The sequence below is a fragment of the Equus caballus genome, chromosome 23 (assembly GCF_041296265.1).
Source record: "Equus caballus isolate H_3958 breed thoroughbred chromosome 23, TB-T2T, whole genome shotgun sequence".
NCBI lineage: Eukaryota > Metazoa > Chordata > Mammalia > Perissodactyla > Equidae > Equus > Equus caballus.
The window spans coordinates 47,686,810-47,711,018 of NC_091706.1; the positions used below are offsets into that span (position 1 = coordinate 47,686,810).

Genomic DNA, 24,209 nt, shown 5'->3' on the forward strand with positions numbered 1-24,209 from the left:
TGACCTGAAATCAAATGGCAGAGTCAGGTGAAGACACGAGTGCCTTAAAGCTGCTTCAACCAGGGCTGAACCCAGGCGTGGTTTTTTGGGTTGACTTTTGAATGCTGGGAAGTCTACACAAACAGCAAAACAAAGAGAGTGTTCCTAGGAAGGGATGAGAGGGAAGGGGAACACTGTCACTGTCATTGGGATTCACACTAGATATACATCACCCTCATACTATGTATCTCATATTATCTAACCCTCATATTCTCCCTGTTTTGCTAATGAACCAAAGCACAAAGAGGTCAAGTCCAAAGTCAAATTGTCAGGAGCCGCAGGGGTGGGACCTGAATCCAAGTCTGTTTAGAAAACTTTCGTCTCTGACTCAGCTTTTGTGGGAATTTTCCTCACCAGTGACCTCCCTGGAAGGCCCACGTTTCCAGGCCTTGTCACACGTCTTCAGCCTTTCAGGGCAACGTGGCTGAGATAAGTAACAACACCCTAGAACAGGTTGGGACATTGGAAGGATCTTCAGTGTCTCAGGCTTCCTACTGGCCGAGCTCCAGAGAGAAGACACCGCCCACACATCACCTCCCAATGCTCAGATCCTGTGGATGAAGCTGCAGCAGCTGATGGTGGATAGTGCTCTCTTTTTGCAAAGTCACCACCAACTGCACCTCCTGGGGACACCTCTGCTCCAGTGAGCTGGGCCTTAAGAACCTCCCACCCCCACAATGGGGCCTGTAGCAACAACCCAACCATCCTTTCTGCCCAGCACTGCTCCCTTAAAGTGAATTCCATCCATTCAGATTTGGTTCCAAGAAGTCATTTTCTATGCATTAGTGTATTTTTATTACACAAAAACAAACTTAAACTATATTCTTTATAATTTACAGAATACATAGATGTTGATTTTTAAATAATACTCATTTTATTTATTACTAATTTACTTTAAGCTACTTAATTTATGACGATTAGAAAAATAAATGTTAATTTCTTTTATTTATGAAAGTTCACTTACATATGGGCTAGAAAATATTGGAATACAAACTCTCATCAAAACAACAGGTTAATGGTGGAGATTAAGAAGATAGCACTGGGGCAGGTCCAGTGGTGTGGTGGGTAAGTTTGCAGGTTCCACTTCGGCAGCCCAGGGTTCACAGGTTCAGAACCATGGGTGCGGACCTAGCATGGCTTGTCAAACCATGCTGTGGAAGCATCCTACATAAAATAGAGGAAGATTGCCACAGACGTTAGCTCAGCGACAATCTTCCTCAAGCAAAAAGAGGAAGATTGGCAACAGATGTTAGCTCAGGGCCACTCCTCCTCACAAAAAAAAAAAAAAAGAAGAAGAAGATGGCTCTGCCCTATTATTTTGAAGAGAGCAAGAAAGAGGCATTCAGCTAAAGCCATAAACTTATGGTAATACAGCAAGCATATGCAGGTCTGAATTTTTAATTTAGTTACTCAATTACAATTACATAGGTAAAATTTTTTGCTTGAGCAAACTCTAATAGACTACCTCAGCTACACCAACACGAGAGACATAAAGTAATAGCTTATAAAGAGAATTAAAACTTCCTCTTTTGAAGATGGGCATGGATGGTAGCTCAGGGCCAATCTTCCTCAGCAAAAAGAGGAGGATTGGCAGTGGATGTTAGCTCAGGGATAATCTTCCTGAAAAAGAAAAAAAAAAAAAACGCCAGTTCCTCTTCTATTTTAGTTGACTCCCAAGAAAAGAAGATCTCCTGACTTTTCAATACGCAAATGACTTCACAGTTTGAATGAACAAATCTGGGGGGGATAACAATGTCATTGATTGGTGAAAACTACAGCTGTTAAAGCCACGTGATCGAAAAAAGAATTCTGTCAGTACGTTAATGTTTCATCACTAATGTTAAAAATTTTTTCAGGGAATCTAGTCTAACCTTTGCCCTGAAATGCTTTAAAGTTGACATTTTGGAGAGACGATTTTTGAAAGATTATATCAGAGTCACTCTGGTTTTTCATCAGCAAGTATTGGCTTTGGTGTAAAATGTAGACAATGTGAGCACGGAAATGATAATGGGGTCTGTTGAATATTTGTAAAATTCTTTTTACAAAGTTAAAAGCAGGTATTATTTCAAAGTTAATGTAATTAAAAATTAGAATTAATTCCCTCTAATAACTCAGGTTTTGACATTTCTAAAAACCAACTCGATGTGGAGTTGGTTTTAGAACAAAAACCCCATGTATTTTAACATCATTATGAAGACCAATAGGAAACCCAGTGTCAACAAACTCTTTGTAGATGACAACAACCATTGATTTTTATGACCTTCGGTCGTGGTAGCCATATGGAGAGGGAGTAAGCCAGGATGGCAACTTGGGTAAGATCTCGTCGTTCAGTCTATTCTGATTTGTGCTACCCCTGTGTAGAGTCTATCACTTTTTTAACTTTTGGAACCCACGGTGAGAAGCCCTTTTCCTAACGGAAATCTCACTCTCTAGTTTCTACCAGTGGAGGCTGGATGGAGGATGAGGGTACTATGCAGCCTAGAAGAAATATTATCTGCTGTGTCCCTACCGGGTGCCCATGTTTCATTTCTATGATGAGCCTCTGTACTAGTGATTTTTGCTTATTTGTTTGCATGTTATTCTTTTAATTCTTGCATTAACCCCCCACCTCCTTTCCTCCCCCCCCCCCCCCACTGTGATTGCTTAGATAACTTGCCCAAGTTCAAGAGGATTTTTGTTGGCAGAGTCGGATGATTTTGCACTCTTTCCTGGCCAAGCTGGGAGAGCGTCATCCAGGACAAGAAGGCCCCCCCCGGCGGAGACAGAGGAGAAAGAACATGAGGTGCTCCCTTCGTTCAAGCTAAGCTCCAGGTGGAGTCCAGACTAATTGTCATGTTCTGACCCTTCTCACCCCACGATTGGTTTTTATTTTTCACAAGGTAGGAAAGATGTTAATAGTTTGGGAACTGAACTCATGAGTTTGTGAAAGCAGACAGCCACCAAATGGTGTACTCTTGTAATGCAATGGGAAAAACTTCCTAGGGAGACAACTGAGGTGGCTCCAGGGCTGGCAATTCATCAGTCTGTGACTGGCCTCAAGCCAAGAGAAGGGCTGTCTTTGTGCTGTCTGACCCTATCCTCATGGACATAGCTGATTGCTCCAGTGATGGACACCTGACCAAGACCAAGCCAATCACATCCTTCCTGGGACTTTTTGGTTTTTGAGGAAGATTAGCCCTGAGCTAACATCTGCTGCCAATCCTCCTCTTTTTGCTGGGGAAGGCTGGCTCTGAGCTAACATCTGTGCCCATCTTCCTCTACTTTATACATGGGATGCCTATCACAGTATAGCTTGCCACACGGTGCCATGTCCGCACCCGGGATCCGAACCAATCAACCCCGGGCCGCGGAAGCAGAACTGTGCACTTAACTGCTGCGCCACCTGACTGGCCCCCTTCCTGGGGTTTTTTTGAACAGTAACTTTTGAACTCCCATGGTAGGCAAAGCCATAAAGTATAACAAGCAGGGATTGCTGCTGGCTGCTGTGTTTCCTGTCACGTAGAAGTGAGTTTCAGAGGATAAAAGTAACATTCAGAAAAAAATGTGGGATGAGATGGAGAGAGCGTGTCCAGATCATCTTTAATAACCTGGTTCTAATTGTTTCTGAATCCCCCTTGTACTCGTGCCTGGGTACATACCTCTCTTTAAATCAGGACACGTTATGTTTCTGTCACCTGCAACCACTGAGTTCTGCCTGACACAATCTCCCTCCTCAAATGATTAATTCACTGCATTTTCAGTCTCCTACTAAAACACAAATAGCCTTGGATGGGCTTATTCTGTTGGCTGTTTTTAACTAAAGAGAAATTGCAATTCAGCTGCCTCCTTAGAAGCATTATTAGTACCAGCCAGCTGAGAAATCCTCGCAGACTTGACGCAGAGGCCAGGCTAGACCCTTTGGAGAAGGGGAGGCAGAATTTGTGGGGAATATGGGGAGGGGGTGGGGGTATTAGGAAACAAGCCAAAGGAAGAAGAGACCTCAGAGTGGAAAATGGTCTTGAAAGTGAGTCTTAGAGGAAACAATAAACACATTTTTTTTTTACTTCATGGTATTCTGAAGCCAATCTTTTGGGGCCCATAATCAAACAGAAACTGCTTCTTTTTTGGAAGAGAGGAGTGATATTCATGGCCGTTTTTCTAGACTATTATTTCTAAGAATTCACTGACTCTGAAAGAACTTAACAGATTCTGTGCCTCCCCTCGGAACATTTTTTTGGGAAAATTTTTAGTATTGTGTAAATAACAAACATGCGTTTTTGCTAGACCATCCGTGAAACAGGGGCTAGAGGCATTAAAAAGTGCATTCTAGTGATCCCTTATTAAGAACATGGTGGGCTATAATTTTAGAGCTGTAAACCTCATTATAATATACTTATATTTGACATTTTCAGGCTGTATTTTTCATGTTTTTAAGTCCTGGAGAAAGGCCCATTAAAGCCGTGTTACATTAATCCAACATTTACCATTTATAATCCAAACCTCAGTCTTTTGGAAAATGTCATTAAAAAAGTTTCGCCATATATGGACATTATTTATTGCTTAAGCCTCATTGTCTACTTATAATATGCCCTTTATCAGACCCAAATGCCCACTTCAGAGAATTTTGTTTTGAGCAACAACTGGCTTCTTACATTATCCAATGATGCAGGAAAGTTAAATTACAGCCAGTTCATATCATAGAAACAAAATGTTTCCTGCAATTACTGATAAGGGACAGTTCATTTTCTCTCTGTCATCCTGAAAAAAAACCTCCTAACAACAATTCATGCCTGGTTAAACAGGATTTCCACATCTACTGCTGACATCTTTCCAAATAATTCAGGGTTGTTATTACTGTACAGCCCTGGCAAGGCTCAAAAGCAAGCAGACTCGACGAGTCTGCTCCAAGCAGAGCTTAAGTAGTTGTAATTAATAATAATTACATGCCCACTACACTCCAGTTTTATCATATTATCCGTCAATGCAAATAAAAAAACCCACACACAACACACTCGCAACAGGATGAGTGTATTACTAAAGCCACTCTAAAGTTTAAAATATTTGTAGCAGTTTCTGTTTTATTGATTTTCATTATTGTATGTCTGGCTGCAAAACGTTGTTTGGAGGGAGTACAGCTTGGGACCACCGTTGGTCTTTTCCAAAAGCCTTCTCCCCTCCTGCCGTGACTCGGATTCGAACCGAGGTTGCTGCGGCCACAACGCAGAGTACTAACCACTATACGATCACGGCGAGCCACAGGAGAGCTGCATGCTCAGCTTCCTTTAGCAGCTATTGCAATATGAAAATTTGTGGAAACACTGCCATCTATTGCCTAAATATGTACATTTTTTCTTAACATTGGGAAAGAGGAGCAGTGTTTCCCTAATCTAATTATTTAGAGGAACAATGACAAAGTGCCTGAGCTTGAAACCAATGTTGTCTTCTTGGCTGGTTGGGGAAATTGTATTAGGTGAGAATCACGGCATTCATTGTCCAGGAAATGGTAATCAAACAACTCAGAGAAACGATTCTGGTGACTCATGCTTCCTATTTTTAACCAATAATGAATATAGACTTCCCACCCCCAACAATTATATTGCAGTGAGTGACATATGACTCTGAGCCTCTTTTGTGGTGTCTCCACTACTAGTCTTATTTCCATGTGCTTAGGCAGCACAGCCATAAAAAATATGACAAGAACAAAATGGCCTGAGGATGGGGAGAATCAGAAAGACTTGTTTCTCCTATTAGAGGAAGCCAGACGGAATATGCCTGACTGAGGAAGGCCCCCTTTCAAACCCTTTAGCCCCTAAAGCTATTTTTTCCCCAAGAATATATGGGTCCTAAAGCCACAATAATCTCAAAAAAAAAAAAAAAAATCTTCCCAACAACATTAGCAACCCACCACACCAAGAAACTGGATTGTTCCATGCTGAATAAGTTTCACGGGATAATTTTTAATGAATTTCTGTGTTATAAAAATTAAAGCAGTCTGCATAAGATATTTCAAGGGCTGAAAAGCTCAAAAGAAAACACACAGAAAAACCTATTTCTAAGCAATGGATGGTTATCGGGTGTCTCCTTTAAGCCTCTGACAGAGAGGACCTGGGAGCAGCTGGGGCTACCTGGTCTGGCGTATGGGGTAGCAAGAACCAATCCATCTTTGAGTGGGTACCAATAGCTCCAGGGCTTCTAGAAGGAGCATATTTCTGAAGAGGAAAGCTTGAAACACAAATGGTCACTTTCTCCCTCCACTTTGATCATCTACAGCCCCTTCTATTTTCCTTCGAACTCTCATAAATCCATTTTCCTTCCAGGATCACATACTCCGAGTTCCTGAACCTTATACATTCCATGCTGGAACCAAGGCAGAGTGCTCTCTGGCCTGAACAGGAAGACAGGCATGTGAATCTGCTAAGAGACCACTGTGGCAAGGGGGCAAAGCAAAGCTCCTGATTGGCCAAGAGCAGTTTTCCAAAGTACCATCATTTGTGTACTCATTCATAATTTTTGCTATGGGCATGTGCCGAGTGAACAATAAGGGAAACATGTTTAAGAAGTCAACTCACAGAGTACAAATCGTGGAAACAGACCACCTAGATTCTAATTTTGGCTCTGTCACTTATGAACTGGGGGAGCGTGGGCTGTTCATTTAACCTCTGTACCTCAGTTTTCTCATCTGTAAAGTGGAGATAATAACAATACCTACTTCATAGGATTGTTGTGAGGATTAAATAGGTTATTACATGCCAAAAACTGAAAATAGTCCCGTCACATAGTAAGCGCTGTAGAAATATTAGTTATATTATTGTTTAAATAAGTTTTTTGAAGGAAGTTTTATAACATTCTATATATTTAAAAAAACACAGCATGACATTCCATAGAGGTCACTATGAAATAAAATGTGAAAACAAAACAATATAATTAAACTCTAGCCACATACTCTGAGCCCTGAGCCCACGTTCTGCTCTCTGTTAAAAAGGGAAATTGACGAACAGTAGGAGAGTGTTAGAGACATATAGGCCTCTGACTGAGGCACCTCCTTGACTCATCTGAATATCCGGAAGAGATTTAAAGACAGAATAGCTTCTCTTCATAGTACTAAATCCTGTGACTCAATATGATGAAATGCCACAGTCACTACGCCTCCTTAACTTACTCCACACACTGTGTCTGTCAGGCTAGGTTATGCTAGGTGACAATGGCCAGATTTTAGTGGCTTAGAATAGGAAAGATTTTTCTCTCGTTTGTACTCCATGTTTGTTGCAGGGCCTTGCTCTGTGTCTGCACACTCAGGGACCCAGGCAAGAGAACAATTACTACCATGAACATTGCTCATTGCTTTGCAAATGGAAAGAGAGCTCTGGAGTGTCTAGAACCAGCAACTAAAAGGTCTTCTCACAACTCATTGGCTAGAGCATGTCACATGGCTCCACACTGCTACAAAAGCACCAGGAAGTGCACTTGGCCACGTGCCTGGAAGACAAGTTGGAAATCTTAGGTGAACAGCACTAATGACTTCCAGCTGTATCACTAGTGTGAAGCCCTGGCTTAGATAAATCTGGAAGGCTGTATGACTAAAGGCAGACATGACTAGGGAGCAAAACTCTGAACACTGCGGAGAGGTCCAGCTTCTGAGTGGGGTTCACCAGGTAAGGTAAGGCTCTTCTTTGGCGTCTATCTGGGCTTCTCTCCTTTAGCCAATGACATCAGTCATCTTGTGGTTAGACTCTGACATATTCCTGCCTATTACAGCGGAATGGGCTTTTGAACAACTACCAGGCTTTTCTCCTGCCCATTCACTGTCTTCTTGGGGATATATGTTTGGATTTCTCCCACAAGCACCAATACCTACAACCCACTTCAAAGGGGAAAATTGATGGAATCAAAACATGGTTTCTGATGGCAATTCCAACTTCTCTGCAATCTGCCACCTCATTTTTATTTTTTTCCGACTTTACTGTGTCAACTCCGATGTTATCACTCACCCACCAATTTATTACTCACAAATATTTGTTAAGGACCTTCTCTACTCTGGTCGTTTTTCTGGATCTTGAGGATTCAGTGGAGAAGAGAGATGTATCATGATTTCATGCAATTTACAGTCTAGTGAGATGAATAACAGATGAATGAACAGATACAATACTTGAGTTGGTGTCATGGAAAGGAATACATATAGACATATATTGCTTAAAGTTTTCAAATTAGGTGGAAGTAGAGAAATGCAGGAAGGCGTGGCACTGGGTGATGGGAGCCGGGAGGGAGAGAGGCAGAGAGGGAGGGCAGAAGCGGGGAGAGGGAGACAGAGAGAGAGAGAGAAAGAGAGCGAGAGCTAGCAGCACCTTGATTCATCTGAATTCAAGTCCTTTCTCCAGCCCTTCTTCCTGTGTGACCTTGGACTAGTCATTAGACCTCTCTGTGTCTTTATTTCCTCATCAGGAAAGCAAAGGGAATTGAACTATATGAGCTCTCAGATTCTTTACATCTCCGATGTGCCATAAATTTAGTTTAGAAAAATACATTCACAAACAATAGCCAAATGTAAAAGTTTTGAAGGAAAAAACCTCAATCAAAACAGGTGAGTCATGTGGCTACCATAACCATCTTTAAGTTCACAGAAGCTGTCCTTTTGTCAGCATCTAAATGTCGTCATCCTTATTTGCCTGCCTATGACAACATATTTTAAATACATAGGGGTTGGTCTCTAGATTTAAATTGGGTGTAAAGAGGAATTTCTTGCTTCTGGGGGGCATTTAGCTATGGAATTCACTCCTGAAGAAGACTGTGCACTTCCCTTTTTAGGAAATCTTTAAAAATAAGATTGCTGTTCAGCAGCATCTCCTCGTTAGAAGCAATGGAGCAACAGCCCGCCTGCCTCTCCCCTGGCTGCCTGTCTACAAGATTGCCCTTCTGATGGAGTCGTTACTTTCTATGGTTTTTCATAATGGATTCTAACAGGGGAGCAGGGGCTGACAAGAGGGCCCCAGGACGGTTGAGGCCCCCACCTCCCCAGCTGAGCCCTACCCCCAGTGTCCCCAGTCCTACCTCTTTTCCCAGACCAAGCTCTGTTTTCTCCTCCTCATCCCTTGTCTCAGTTTGCCTCCTGCCTCACTGGGGGTAGGGAAATGACAGTCAGATCCATCCCTGGGCTGGAGGCCAAGAGCGGCAATCCTCTAGGCTGGGACTGGCCCGGTGCCCAGTTTTCAGACAAAGACAGGTTGGGAACCCCCCTGGAAAGAAGGCTCCTCAGTCCCCTCCTCCCGGAGTCCCGTTTCCAGTCAGGCCCTGGCCAGCTATGACCTTAGAGGGACCTAAAAATCACTTCTGTTTGGGTTCTTTCTAGAACCTCATTCCCAACACAGTGAGCAAAGTGTGTGCATGCGTATGCGTGTGTGTGTGTGTGTGTGAGAGAGAGAGAGAGAGAGAGAGACACACACGGAGAGGGGGAGAGAGAGGGAGAGAGAGAGAGAGAGGGAGGGAGGGAGGGAGGGAGGGAAGGGGAAGGGGATAGTAGAGGAAAGAGGGAGGGAGGGAAAAGTTGGGCAAATTTGGTACATCTAAGAGAATTTGGTACATGTAAGGGAACCAAGGATTGCTCATACACACCCCTGGGCATATTTTTAGGGGGGAAAATAAGGTAGCTGAGAGCAGAGGGAGTCCAAGTAAATGGTAGCTCCCAACTGCAAACTTTCAAGCACGTCCCCTTCACCGTAAAGAAGCTAAATGGTCTTGGATTTGACCATCTCCATAATGTTTCCTGCACGTCTCAAAAAATCTTTGGTTCTGAGAAATCACAAAACACTAGAGAAAATGCATTATGTTCAGAACGCTGTAACCACAAAATGTTTTAACAGTTTACATTTTCAAGAGTAAACTGCCTGGAGTGCTTTTTCCCCTTGCTTATTAATGAATTCTATTTAACCAAGTCAGAAATCTTGCTGTGGGGAAAGATGGAATGGGGGGAGAGTGGGGGGGGGAGGGGTGGTTGGTTTAATTTTAATTTTTTTTGCCTGAAGGCACCATTAGAAAACTCCAGATGCAAAGCTTTCTAATAGAATTCCTCATCTGACACAGCCCTCTGGAATACGTGGGCCTAACCTTTACGATCTGGCGGGCCAGGCCTCTATTTGGAAACCTTATGAGGGGAACTGATCCATTAATGATAGTGTGCAATAACTTGGAGCCCCGAGAACAGCTGAAGGCCTGGGGCGGCAGAGAATTAGGGCTCTGCACATGGGAAAAGTGGAGGCTACGGGACCCCCTGAGGAAGGCGGGTAGAGAGCAGGACAGCCTATCAGTGGAGAGCAGGGAATGCTCCGGGACCACATTTTCTCTCCCCATCACATTAGGAAACTGAGGTTTAAAAAAGCAAAGAGCTGGCAGGATGGGGACCGGTTAGCATTCTGGATTCATGGCCACGTGGGTTATAAACAATCACCATGGAGCTACTTTTCTTAGAGAAGCTTCAGTATAGGCTATGGGAATCCAGAGCTGATAGCCGGGGACTCATGATTGAATTCTCTGTGCTAAAGCTTCCTTCACAAAAAGTGGATAATAATAATATCCACTTTTTAGGGTAATTGTGAGGATTAAATAAACATACAATGCGCATTTAAAAAGTACCCGGTACACAGTAAGTGCTTCATAAGCATTAGCTATATTTTGGTCAAACCAGACATGAGAGGGGGCTGCTCTGAGCTTCAGACCAGGATGAGGAGGTGCCAGAAGAGCAGGCATAGGCCAGGACCCAGAGGCGGCCTGAGGTGTACTGATGGGGCTCTGTTTACGATGAGAAGTGGCATCAGGGCCAATGGCTACTTGGATGCCAGAGTGAAGAATGCCTCATGTCTGGACAGGTGGTTCCAATCCCACAGCTAGGGATGGGACTGGGACACATGGTAAGAATGAGTATAGTAGAGAGGCAGAAACAGCATAAGAGTCAAGGAGGCTGGGGAAGTAGAGACTTTTTTGGCCCAGTTTCAGAATGGTATGTTGTCCCTTCTGCCCTAAAGGAGCCAATACTGGAGCCAATTTAGTCAGGAGGTAGGTATGGGCATGGGAGGAGGCGAGGTTTGGGGTGGTAGCTGGAGGATGAAGGGGTGGTTGAGACATGGGGGAGCCAGGAGTCATTCCTCAAAGCCCTTCTGTACAGAATGATGGAGGTACTTGGCTCACCAGTTGGGCCTCCTCTTTGTCTAGATCTTCTTATTCACAGTGGTGAAGGCAAGTTTCCTCTTAACGTGACTGAGCTCTCACACGGATGGGGTACCTGGCCAGAGTAGGGGTGGCGCTGGGGGACAGTCATGCCCATAGATCTCTGCAAAGGTGTGACCTGTATCTTACTCATCATTCTATCTCCCAACACTTCACCTTAGGGCCTAGTACCGAGCACAGGCTGACTATATTGAAAAATTACATTGGCCTGGGTGTGGATCAGAACTCCAAAGCTTGCTCTCACTTTAGAGCTGCAGAATGAGCTGCTAAATATTTAAGAGCTCTTCAATTGGCCTCTTTTTCTCATCTTTAGGTGTTTTGTTATTGACGAGCTTGGTTTCGCCTTTCCTGAAATACATTTCACAAGTACACTTATGTTGAATTGCATCGGGTCTCTGTCCAGTTCTAACCTTCTCTGTGAATGTCAATAATCGCCAGGGCCATAATCTCTCCTGATCGAAGTGAGGCTGCGAAGTAAACAAGCACATCTCGGCTCAGGAGAGGACTGCTATCCAAATGATCGGACCTCAATAATATGGAAATTAGAAATACATGAAAATACTATTCACATTGCCTGATCTCAATTCTTCAGTCTTTCTCGAGAGAAACCAGGGAACTAGGTGGCTTCTTGGAATGAATACCACATTAACTGCTCATGTTTTGTTCTGCTTTATTCATCATGAAGTTTGTAATCTGGGAACATTCGCTGAACCTCCTTTGCCTCATTGACTTTAAAAAGAGTAATAAATATGCTCCTTGTCTACTACACAAAGACATTAAGAGAAAAAATGTGAAATATGCAGAATGGTTTGAAAGGTGTTGCATAGAACATACAACGGCAATTATTCTTGCTATTATCATCATCATGGTAGCCGCTACTGATGGGGAAGATAGATATAAAGTTTACAAGATGAAGCCAAATTTCTACCCTCTGTAACTCTAGAACCATAAAGCTATCATAGATGAACAACCTGGCCTCCTGACAGCTTTCCCTTAATTATCACCAATTCTTTCAGTGGGCCGAAGAAACAAAAAGAAAGGGGGGACAAAAAAAGGAGGGAAAACCAGCCTAATTGAATGTAGGATAAACTATTCATTAGCAAGCTAAATAGTTAGGACATTTAATAACCTATAGCGCCTCATGGAAAACCAAGACATTGCCAAAAGTAATTGAAGTTTGTGGTCTCCAAACTGTTATTTAAAGCAGGGTTTGGCAGGGCTCAGTGGGTCTGCACCAAATTTAATTACATTTTTAAAATTCAGGATGCTGATTGCCTTCCTTTACTCGTTATTTGTGTAGTGAAATCCCTTTATAGTGAACTTGCTTATAGAGAAACTTCATGCCGTGATTTTAAAGTTCAAAGCATGTGGGACCCATCTATAGCAAGACCCACACTTTACTTTCTGACCTTTTAACTGATTAATTCCCAGTTGCATTTAACGCCCAATTCTTTCCCTTTTTTTCTGGCTGACATCTAATGAGATGGACGGAATTGTTATTACTACCACAAAGAGCTTCTTGCGGGGTTAAGATGGACTTGACCTAGGGAGAGGACCTCCCCCAGTGATGACGGAATGGGCCCTGGAGCAGAATCACCACGTAGTCACGTTTCCCTGGGAATAAGCAGCGGTGGCTATGCACTCCCACCCCTAGACACCCAGCGACCATTAAATATACACAACGCATTTAGCATAGGCCTTTTGCACAGCACATTTACAGCACAACTATGATCGTATGACCCTCACAATTATTGGAGGGCTTCTCTACTCCCTGTAATTTCCCATGAATAATTATTTCAAAATAGCTACTACTTGTGAAGCATATGTTAATGCAGTAGGCTCTGTGTTAAACATTTCACAGGAATTAGCTCATTTCATCCTCACAAGAGCCTTAGGTATTACCTTAGGTATTATTGTCTTCTCCATCATACCAAGGGGCAGAATCAGTTAAGGAATTTGCTCAGGACCACACAGCCTGAGCCTGTAGAGCTGGGATTCCAACCTATGAGAGTGATTCTGGATCCACTTGCTTAACCGACGTACACTATACTACAATACCATTCCCACAGTGGTGCCCCATGGGTGAAATTTCCTGACTTTCTCCCCATTAAAATTCCCGTGTCCTGTGTCCTGTCACACATTATCACTGATAATGCCTTTCACAGGAAGTCGTGAGGATTAAATGAGAATGAGCAAAAAGTGCGTTTGGTAAAATGTCAAGTAATGCACAACCGTGTATTAGTTTCCTAGGGCTTCTATAACAAAATACTACTAACTGGGTGGCTTAAACAACAGAAATTTCTTGTCTCACAGTCCTGGAGGCTGAAAGGTGTCCATAGGGCTTGTTCCTTCTGAGGGCTGAGGGAGAATTTGTTCCAGGCCTTTCCTCCAGCTCCTGGTGGTTTGCTGGCCGTCGCTGGCATTCCTTGGCTGTAGGTGCATCCCCCCAGCTCTGCCTTCATCTTCACGTGGTATTCTTCCTGTGGGTGTGTCTGTCTCTATGTTCAAATTTCCCGCCTTTAAAGGACGTGAGTCATACTGGATTTGGGCCTACCCTAATGACCTCATATCAACTTGATTATTTCTATAAAGACCCTATCTTCAAATAAGGTCACCTTCTGAGGTACTGAGGGTTATGATTATGACTCCAAAATATCTTTTTGGGGAGGGGGACACAACTTAACCCATAAAAACCATGAGCTGCTATTTTTGGTAGTAATAATGATATTAATAATGCTTACAACTACAAACATGTTTTATTTATTTATTTATTTATTGAGGAAGATTAGCCCTGAGCTAACATCCGTGCCCATCTTCCTCTACTTTATACATGGGACGCCTACCACAGAATGGCTTGCCAAGCAGTGCCATGTCCACACCCGGGATCTGAACCGGTGAACCCCGGGCCACCGAAGCGGAACACGTGAACTTAACTACTGCACCACCGGGTTGGCCCCCACATGTGTTACTTTTTTGTGAGATATGATGTCAATCTGCCAGGGACTGCTGCACACAATGCTGTAACCCAGGGCCATGATTGTGACTTGGCCAATCTCAGGTGTGGTGGCAGGCAAACTTTTCAGAAATCTTTACGTCTCACCATCCCATGACTCTTCTGGTTACACATGGTGTTGGCTTTCTCCTTTCCAGAACAAGTAATGGGACAGCAGGAGGCAGACTCATAGAAATATAGGAAAAGGAAGTCAAGGCTACATAGCTAGTATGGCAACCCTGGGACTAATTGGCTTGCCTATGCCATTGTTTGTTCTTGCCTATAATATGAATGATCTCTTTCTTGCTCTTCATTGGCAGTCTCATGCCACCCGCCTCCACCCACCATGCTCAGCTGTTACTGCCTATGGATGGAGTGCCTCAATCTTCAGCTTCTCTCCTAAAACACAATCCCATGTTTCTAATTAGCTACTCAGCCTACTCACTGAAAGTCCCATAGGCATGGCAGGTTCACTGTCCAAGCTGAAATCAGGTGCCTCCCACACATCCACCGTTCCCCTCCTTCTACATCACCTGCCTCAGGTATAGGCATTCCATCCCCCCAATCGCTAGAGCCAGAAGAAAACTTTTATGTCATCCTCAGTCCCTTTGTCTAGCCATGCTTCTCCATCCCGTTTGTTCTAACCTGACACCAACTCCAATGCATTCTACCTCCTAACACTCTCAGGAAACCCTCTTTGCATGATTCTGGCTTGTACATGGATGTACTCCCAGGGCTAAGCACAGTGCCTAGTACATGGTAGGTCATCACTTAATAGCTATGAATGAACAGAAAATAAAAATTCCTCTGTGACTCTCCATTGTCCACAAAGTCCAAACTCTTAAGCAAAACATCAAAGATTCTTCAGTACATGTCCCCAAACTATTTTTCTAGTTACATTTTCTACACCTCTATCCAGTCCCCCACACTAAGACCAGCAAAACAAAACTATTTGTCATTTTCCAAGCATGCTTATATTCATGCCTCTAATCATGCAAAGTTGCAAATTCAATGTACTAGTCTGAGATGCCAATGAAATAGCCAAATTGAGTAAGTTTTTGTAGATACCTTTTATCAGGTTAAGGAAGTTACCTTCTATTGCCAAATTTCATAAGAAACTTTTATCTTCTGTAGAATTTAGATCATGAAATGAATATTCAATTTTAGCAAATACTTTTTTGGTATCTATTGACGGGATCATACAATTTTTCTCTTTTATTTTGTCAGTACATACACTAATTTTCAAATGTTAAACCAACCTTGCATTCCTGAAATAAATCCAATGTGATCATGATGTATTTTCCTTTTAGGGCACCGTTGGTTTGTTTTCTAAGATTTTCCATAGGATTTATGCTATGTTCTTGACTGAGATTGGCTTGACATTATTTATTGTCTTACATAGCCAAGACTTATTTCTATTTGCTTACATAGTTACCACTTTCTGTGCTCTTCTTTCCTTCTTGAATCTCAGATGTTTTCTGTGAGAGCATTTTCTTGGTGCCCAAAGAGTATCCTTTAGTATTCCCAATGGACAGTCTGCTGGTAACAAACTGCCTCAGATTTTGTGAGTCTGAAAACATCTTGATTTAATCTTCATTTCTGAAGTACATGTTTACTAGGCATAGAATTCCAGGTTGTCAGTTCTTTTCTCTCACCATGTTCAAGATATCGTTGCATTCTCTTCCGGCTTCCATTGCTGAGAAAGGAGCTCTCAGACCTGTTCCTCTGAAGAGCATGCCTTTGCTATCTGGCTCCTTTTAAGGTCATTTCTTCATTTTGACTTTGGCTTTGTTTGTTTGTTATGTTTTCTTTCTATTTTTGGTTTCACTATAATGTGTCCAAGCATGGATTTCTTTTTCATTATCCTTCTCTTGGGATTAGTTGGGCTTCTTGAATCTGTGGGTTGGTACATTTCATCAGTTCTGGAAAATCCTTAGCCATTCTCTCTTCAATTACTGTTTCTGCTTAATTCTCATTCTCTTATCCTTCTAGGACTCCAATCAAATCTATATTACACCTTCTCATTACATCCCCCATGTCTCTTTGTCTCCATTTGTATTTTCTATTGTTTTGTTATTCTGAGCTTCTTTCTGGATAATTTCTACAGATTGTTAATTTCTACAGTTCATTAACTTTCTTTTCAGCTTTCACTAATCTCTTGTCAAACCCACCCATTTCACTTTTTTCCCCATATAATACCTATTTATATAATATCTATAACATCCATATATAATATAGCATCTCTTTATAACCAGCCCGGTGGTCTAGTGGTTAAGATTTGGTGCTCTCACCAGCATGGCCTGAGCTGTTTCTGGTCAGGGAACCACACCACCTTTCTCTGGGTTGTCACACTATGTGGCTGCCTGTTGCTGTGATGCTGAACACTCTGACACCAGTATTTCAAATACCAGTGGGTCACCCATGGTGGACAGGTTTCAGCGGTGCTTCCAGACTAAGACAGACTAGGAAGAAGGACCTGGCCACTTATTTGCAAATAATTGGCCATGAAAACCTGTGAATGGCAGCAGAGCACTGTCTGATACAGCTGGAAGATGAAAGGATCGTGTAGAAAGACCAGGCAGGGTTCTGCTCTGCTGTACACAGGATTGCTAGGATTCAGAATTGATTGGATGGCACTAACAACAACAGCATCTGTTTATAGTTTGTATCAGCCTATGGAAATGTATACATATATCATACCTAGAGTTAACATGACTTGAAATTGCTTAAGATAATCATACATTTTAAAAATTGTACTTTAAAAGAGTAAGTTAGTGGATACAGTAAAAATATCTGGGCCCACAACAGCTAAATAAATATACTCCATGTCTTTTAAATAAAAAAACCTATTATTATGTAATTTTTCAGACATATACAAGAGTAGAGGGAATGTTATTAAAAATAACTCCAGAGCCAGCACTGGTGGTCTAGTGGTTAAGTTTCAGTGCTCTCACAGCTGTAGCCTGGGTTCATTCCCTGTTCGTGGAACCACACCACCTGTCTGTCAGTTGTCATACTGTGGCAGTGGTTCACATAAAGAATTAGAAGGAACAACTAGGATACACAACCATGCGCTGAAGATTTATTTTTCTTTCTTTCTTTCTTTTTTTAGGAAGATTGGCCCTGAAATAACATCTATTGCCAATCTCCCTCTTTTTTTTTCTTCCCACAGCCCCAGTACATAGATGTATATCCTAGTTGTAGGTCATTTTAGTTCTCCTATGTGGGATGCCTCCACAGCATGGCTTGATGAGTGGTGTGTAGGTCCACACCCAGGATCTGAACTGGCAAACCCCAGAGCACTGAAGCAGAGCACACAAACCCAACCATTCAGCCATGGGGCTGGTCCCCTGCACTGAAGCTTTAAAACAAACAAAAAAACCCCTCCGTATACCCATTATACAGCTTCAGTAACTATCAACATTTTAATAATCTTACTTAATATTTCTCCACAAACAAGCTTTAAACAAATTTTTCTAGATCATTTTAAAGCAAATCCAAGACATCACATAATTTCACCTGAAATGACATTTGAACTGAAAATACCTTGGTACTCATCTCTAATTGATAAGAATATTTCTTTTTTGGTGCAGAATCACCATGCTATTATCACACCTAAGAAAACAACAGTAGTTCCTCATTTTGAGTCTTTTAAGAATTTTATATTTTATTTCTAGAAATTCAATTTAGTTCTTTTAAAATCTGCTTCATCATATTTTATAGTTTGTTTCTTGCACATATTTCCAAGTTTGTCATTTATTTCTTTAAAGTTATTAAACATAGTTATTTATAGTCTGTATCTGAAACTTCTATGATTTGAAGTCCATACAAAAGTCTGTGTATTGGGTTTTTTTGTTTTAATTCTTGCCTATGGCGCATTATTCCCTTTGCATTTAGTTAATTTCTATTGTGGTCTGCTCGTTATTCTTGGAACTGTATTTATGAGAATTCTTTGGGGCTTGGAAAGAAGATTTGTTCTTCAGAGAGAATCTACATTTGTTTCCACCATGCACTTTGTGGCATGACTAGTCTGGGGTCACTCTCAATTAAATTATTGGCTTAGGATTTTTCAGACCACTCGGGGAATGTGAATTCAGGCAGTAAACCTGAGATAAGCTATAGTTCCAAGTTCTCAATAGTAATTTCTTTTTCTTTTCTCACCTTTGCTCAGCATCGAGGTTAAAAACAGTAGATTTTCTTAGCAATCCTCTGATTGAGGGTTGGGTAGAAAAAAGTGGCAGAGTTGTGTCTAGTTCATTTTTACTCAGAGGGTCTAGCTCTTTGGGATTTAGGTCTGTGGACTCTCCATCTTGATGGGCCTTGGGATTTGTTCCCCAGGCCCTGTACCTTGGAAGTTGTGAAGATATTAGTTCAGGTTCATCTGGTTCAACAAATGGCCTCAGTTCCTGGGCTGAATGTTCCTTCCTTTCTTAGAGTTCACTGATGGATTGAAGATGATGCTTTTCATACATTTTAGACAAGAATTTTAATTGTCTGTCGAAGGAAGATTGATGCAGGTACCTACTCTGGACATGGAAGTTCTCTATTCATTCTTTAAGTCATACTGATCTGGCCTCCTGACCAGCGCAGTCAGAGAAAACTTGACCAACAGTGAAAAAAATATACAACTTGTAGTTTGACTACATACGTTACTACAAATGTAATTGAGAAAAATCCTGGTCCTTTGCAAACATGTAATATTTGAGAATATAGATCTCAAAAAGGTGAATGTCAATGAACTGAAATAAATTCTTGGAAGCTGAGTTCATTGGACATACAGTTAGTCTCTTATGTTATACCTTATCTATGTTATAAGTCTATCTTATGTCCTCAACTAAACTGATTCTTCCTGGAAGATTGGTCATCCATTTAGTTTACATATCTCTTAGCACCTACCATGGTAGGCATAACTATTAGCTGAATTAAGGAACTAAATAATTGCAGCAGAAAAAATGTTTTTATTTAAAAGCTAAACTGATTTAATTGTTTGTATATTCTAAGAGGTTGGGAAAAGATTGCCATAATTCCCATGAGAGTGTTGTAACACTTCTCTAGTGCTTTCTTTTCCTTAAAGGATCTAGTGGGGAAGAGAAAGTGCTACCTGGAATAGATGCTTCACTGTTTATCAGAGGACATTAATGAATCTTTGGATGTGCAAAGAGAATTCCAAAGCTGACTATGGGGATGAGGCTAGAAACAACTAGAATGCTCTGCAGAAGATAATGGTAGGAATTTTTTCTTTTCTCTTGAGAGAGGAGCAAAGAAGAGAGTGGGAAAAGAAAGGTGGGTGGGGGTGGTAACTGTACAGCATGCAAAATGGCCAAAGGACTTTACAGACTGTAGATATCTATCTAATATTCTACATTAAGGTTTTCATGTTTCTGCAACGTAAAACTTCTTCTATCTTCCCAACCTCCAGCAAAATCAGCTACACCTGCAGAAGTCTTAAGTGAGCGTGCACGTGTGCGTGTGTGTGTGTGTGTGGTGTGTGTCTGGTGGGGGGAGGTGCTGGGATGGTGGAGTGTGTGTGCAAATCAATGAATGAAGTGGTTTCCAATCTGGTCAACGCAAGAGTGGAATAAAGGAATAACAATGTGATAAGACAGTGAAGAAAAGGAAGTTTGTGGAATGGGTAATCAAAGATGAAGGTTGCCATGAAGTTTTTAAGTCCCTGAGAAATCTGATGCACTTTGAATCCAGATCTTAATGGCAGGATATTTACACATAACACCTGTGTTATTACAGTCATGCGTCACTTAACGATGGGGATACGGTCTGAAAAATGCATCCGTTAGGTGATTTCGTCGTTGTGTGAACCTCAGAGTGCACTTACACAAACCTAGATGGAATAGCCTCCTCTACACCGAGGCAATAGGGTACTAGTCTAATGGGACCACCATAGTATATGTGGTTTGTCGTTGACTGAAACATCGTTACGCGGTGCATGACTATATCAACATTTGTACTAAAGTTTAACGGCATTAGAAAGCTGCTCCGACTTTCCGCAGTTGGTAGTTAGTGTCAGGGTCTAACCAGAGTCGTACAACTCCCCAGTCAAAGTTTTATTTCTCCAGCTCAGTGTCAAGCAGTTGTTATCAACCTTAGATGCACGTTGGAATCAATGGGAAACTTGAAACTTACTGACGCCCAGGCCCCTCTCCAGATATTCTGATTTACTTGGCCTGAGGAAGGATCTGGGCTTTGGGACTTTCAAAACCTCCCTGAGTGATTCTAATGTGCCGGCAAGGTTGAGGACCTCTGGCATAAAGCTACAGTAATATTCAAAGGACAGTCTGAAACATTCAAATAAGGAGGCAAAAAGCAGTAGAGAATATGTGAGTTGCAAGCATAATCATAAAAAATGTTGATTTTGTTGAAATGCATTCTTATATCATATAATCTCTGAGCACGTTGGGGCCTAAAAATAAAAATACAAGTAACAAAAATATTTCAGAGAGCCTCTATATAAATGAGGACAAAAATTATCTAAACCCATTCAGTTTACTGTTCATATTAACACAACTTTGCTATTTGACTTCATTAATCTAACTCCACTTTTCCAGGAAACTCCTGCCCAGGAAGCTGAATCTGCAGATAATATTATTGTTTGTTCTGAGAACTTTCCCCAGATCCATTTATCCTTTCTCCATTCATCACCCCTTTCTCAGGATAATAGATGGCTTCAAAAGATGATTTGCTCTTTAAGACTCCTTTTGAAATCCTCCCAATTCTGTGTCTACCAATCTTTAACTATAATATAGTAAATTTTTCCCACTTCTAATTAAGTACCCCTTTATAGTGCATTGAAAGACCCACCTTAAATCAGACCCCCAAACTCATAAATATCCTAACTTCGTCCTCCCCACTCTTGGATGCTACTAAAATTCTTTCAAGGTGATGATCTCTTTGTCTTTGATAAGCAGCAATCTGGGCTTTGTTTTATTAACTAACCGCAAAGTATTTATTTACTGCTTGTTCAGAGATGCTCATACATTTCATTTGTGAAATGTCCAAATGTCTTCTTTTAAAACATCAAATAAAATACCTACTATTTGCCCAGTGCCAACTATGAGATTTACAGACATTGTCTGTAATCCTTCAAGCTTGGTATTACTAAACATACTTTTTACATAGGAGGTAATGGGACTCAGAGAAGTTTGGAACTTTATCGGAGGTCACACAACTGTAGTCAGAGCAGGGATTTTGATCCAGGTGTTTTTGATTCTAGAACCTGCGTTAGCTCCATGGCAGGCACCATATTGCCTCATTGAAGTCTGAATGCAGATCTGCTCTAGCTAGCTGGAGTAAACATTTGAGGTGTTACTGATTTTGATGAGTCAACATCAGCCAATATCCTCCCAATGGGACCCCACAAATGTAGCCAGATAATTGAAGTCATAGAGTTGCTTTATAATATTTCAACTACATTTCTATTTTAATTCTTCAGCTGAAGAGTGGGTAGGTAAGTGTTCACCAGATTATTCTTTATTACATCTTGGGATATCCTATCTATCTTATAATAACTTTTTTCTTCCTTTCAAAATTTTATTATGAAACATTTTTAACATATACAAAATGGTCAGAGTAGTATACTGAACCTTTAACGTGCCCATCACCCAGCTTCAACATTGATCAGCTCTTGGCCAACCTTGTTTTATCTATATACCCATTGCACTCCTCATCCCAATATTATTATGAAGCAAATCAAAGATGAAATATTATTTTTTCATAAATATTTTAGTATTTATCTCTAAAATATTAGGATTTCTTCAGTCTGTATCTCTAAAACATAAGGGCTGAAAAAAAACAAAACCACAATACCATTTCAGGCCTAAAATAAATTGACCATAGTTTGCTAATATCATCAACTCTAGAGCCAGTGTCCAAACAGCCAATTGCCACATAAGCATCATACTATTTTAGGGTTTGTTTGTTCAATTTGATTACCTTCCAGTGGCTCAAGATTTATTTAATCTTCCATTAAAGTTACAGTATGGAAACTCATCCTACAGGGGACATTCCTCTTGTAAGGCAGTTTATATTACCCACCTCAACTCCCGCCATGGTCTCAGTTCTCAATGTTTTAATTTGAAATGTCATAAAATTTTTATTTTCATGAAGCCTGATTTCTTCAAGCATGGCCTTATTTGTTTCAAGTTCTGGACCCATGGTCCTGTTTTAGTTTGCATGTCTGGACCAGATTATATCTTTACGGTACTCAAAGCTCCTTGGGGGTGGGAGAGGATGCAGTTAAGAGGCATTATCAATACGGGTTAATCTGGGAGGTCTGCTCTTATTTCTCATGTTTAAGTCAATAAACATGACATATAAATCTGACTTTTTTGCTTGCAGCAATTTACATTCCTGTTCTTACACAGCATTTCTTATAAAGAATTTCTTTCTTATTCCTTCATGGTTATCTGTGTTTCTAATGAGCAATAAGGGTGCTGTCAACAGTTGATGTGAACCAAGAAGGAAAACCCTGAGGGTTTATATAGTTAGAGGTATGACCCACTGAAATTCCCCAATCAAAGCCCACCTTTACCGGTTCATGGTATCCACGGTATTTTTTACATAAAAAAGTAAAAGAAGAAAGAGAGAGAGAAGGAGGGAAGGAAGGAGGTATATAGGGAGAGACAGAAGGAGACAGCAAAAGAGGGAGAAAATTCAAAAGCCTAGGCCTTCAAAGTTAATGATAAATTAATCTCGTCTGTCTTTCTCCAGGAGTGGTATAGTCAGGAGCCTCCAGGTGACCTGTCAGACTATAATTAGGAAATCTCAATCCTGGGCCTTCATATTCTGCCCCATTCCCTGGTAGAAACATCCATGCCTGATTAGGAGTCCCAACTTGGTAGTAGTTCTGTAAGCTAAACAAATTTCTGCCCAGACATGAGGCAGATGGTTATCAAATGATTTTTCCATTCCCTATATGAAGATCACTATGCCCTGTCGGCGTTAGAATTACATAGGGACGAAAGCAAATTAACAGGAAGAGGGGGAGAATCCTATTAGTTTGGACCACACATGTGGTTAAATAAAAGCGGGAACAATCACAGCACTGGGTTTAGATCAGTATGTGCTTCCTCAGAGGGACTGAAAGTATCTGTGCTTTTCTACTCACACTGATTGCTCTGTAGCATGGTGCCTGTTAGGAAGCCTCGTGGGTGCATAATCTCACCACAGTGTGCGTTCACTGTAGAAGTCCTTGTAAGGTGGGTTTCTGCTCTGAGCTCAAAAGCTTGTTCAGGGTGTTTTTTGCATGAAAAGGATGCTTGGTCCTCTCTGACTATTCCTGCTCAGAGACAAGAGCTCTGAAACTACTACTAGCCAAGGATAAAAACAGACACCATCCGGTCTGTGTATTCTATAACCAACACTTGGCAGATTTCTCATTCCGTGCTTAACTTTGACATAAAGCTAGTCAGTAATATCTGAAGATCAAATGAGATTTTTGCCAACCCACTACTAGATAAGGAGGATTTATCTACAACCACACTATGATGTTCCCTTAATACCTTTCAAAAACACAAGTGCTTACATCCTAATAGGTTTTTAGCTTAAGATCTAATCATCCACTCTTGAATTAAGATGCTTGAATGAAGCCAACTCATTTGGAACTAAGCACTTTAATGTCAACAGAGACATATGGTATGGAGACGGAATTACAAAGGCTCTCTTCTGAGGCATCCATTAGGAGAGCAAGACTAAGACCCCAGCATCACTGTTAGTTTACTTATTTATCAGTAAATAATTGAGAGCCATACCATCTCATGAAAGTGGAAATGGTGTAATGATTACATGTTAGGGATAGGGTACTTTCCCATTTGAAATAACTAAACCATTCCACTGCTCTATAATTACGACCAACTTCTGTGAATGGCATTACATTTTTAGGCCAAAGAAAATACAACATATCTTACAAATATTGTGCAAATATATAGGTAGTGTAAATATCAAGACTCATACGTTGCCATTCATAGAAAGG

The 24,209-nt window shown here is 41.2% G+C and overlaps 2 protein-coding genes and 1 non-coding gene across 13 annotated transcripts in view; 1 reads left to right on the forward strand and 2 right to left on the reverse strand.

The window, feature by feature from the left end:
• The window catches only part of NFIB (nuclear factor I B), a 417,384-nt gene that overhangs the window by 323,318 nt on the left and 69,857 nt on the right, over positions 1-24,209 (reverse strand). The gene's annotated exons all lie outside the window — the stretch shown is intronic.
• LOC111770177 (uncharacterized) overlaps positions 1-24,209 on the forward strand; it is a 166,435-nt gene that overhangs the window by 105,286 nt on the left and 36,940 nt on the right. For 2 of the 3 annotated variants that reach the window (XR_011431477.1, XR_011431472.1), the window contains exon 5: positions 2,687-4,570. The exons of the other annotated variant lie outside the window; for it this stretch is intronic. The gene's annotated coding sequence lies outside the window, so the exon portion shown is untranslated. Of the gene's footprint in view, positions 1-2,686; positions 4,571-24,209 lie in introns of those variants that run through there. 3 annotated transcript variants of the gene reach the window in all.
• On the reverse strand, positions 5,197-5,268 carry TRNAH-GUG (transfer RNA histidin (anticodon GUG)). The gene has a single exon. It is a non-coding gene; the product is annotated as a tRNA-His (tRNA).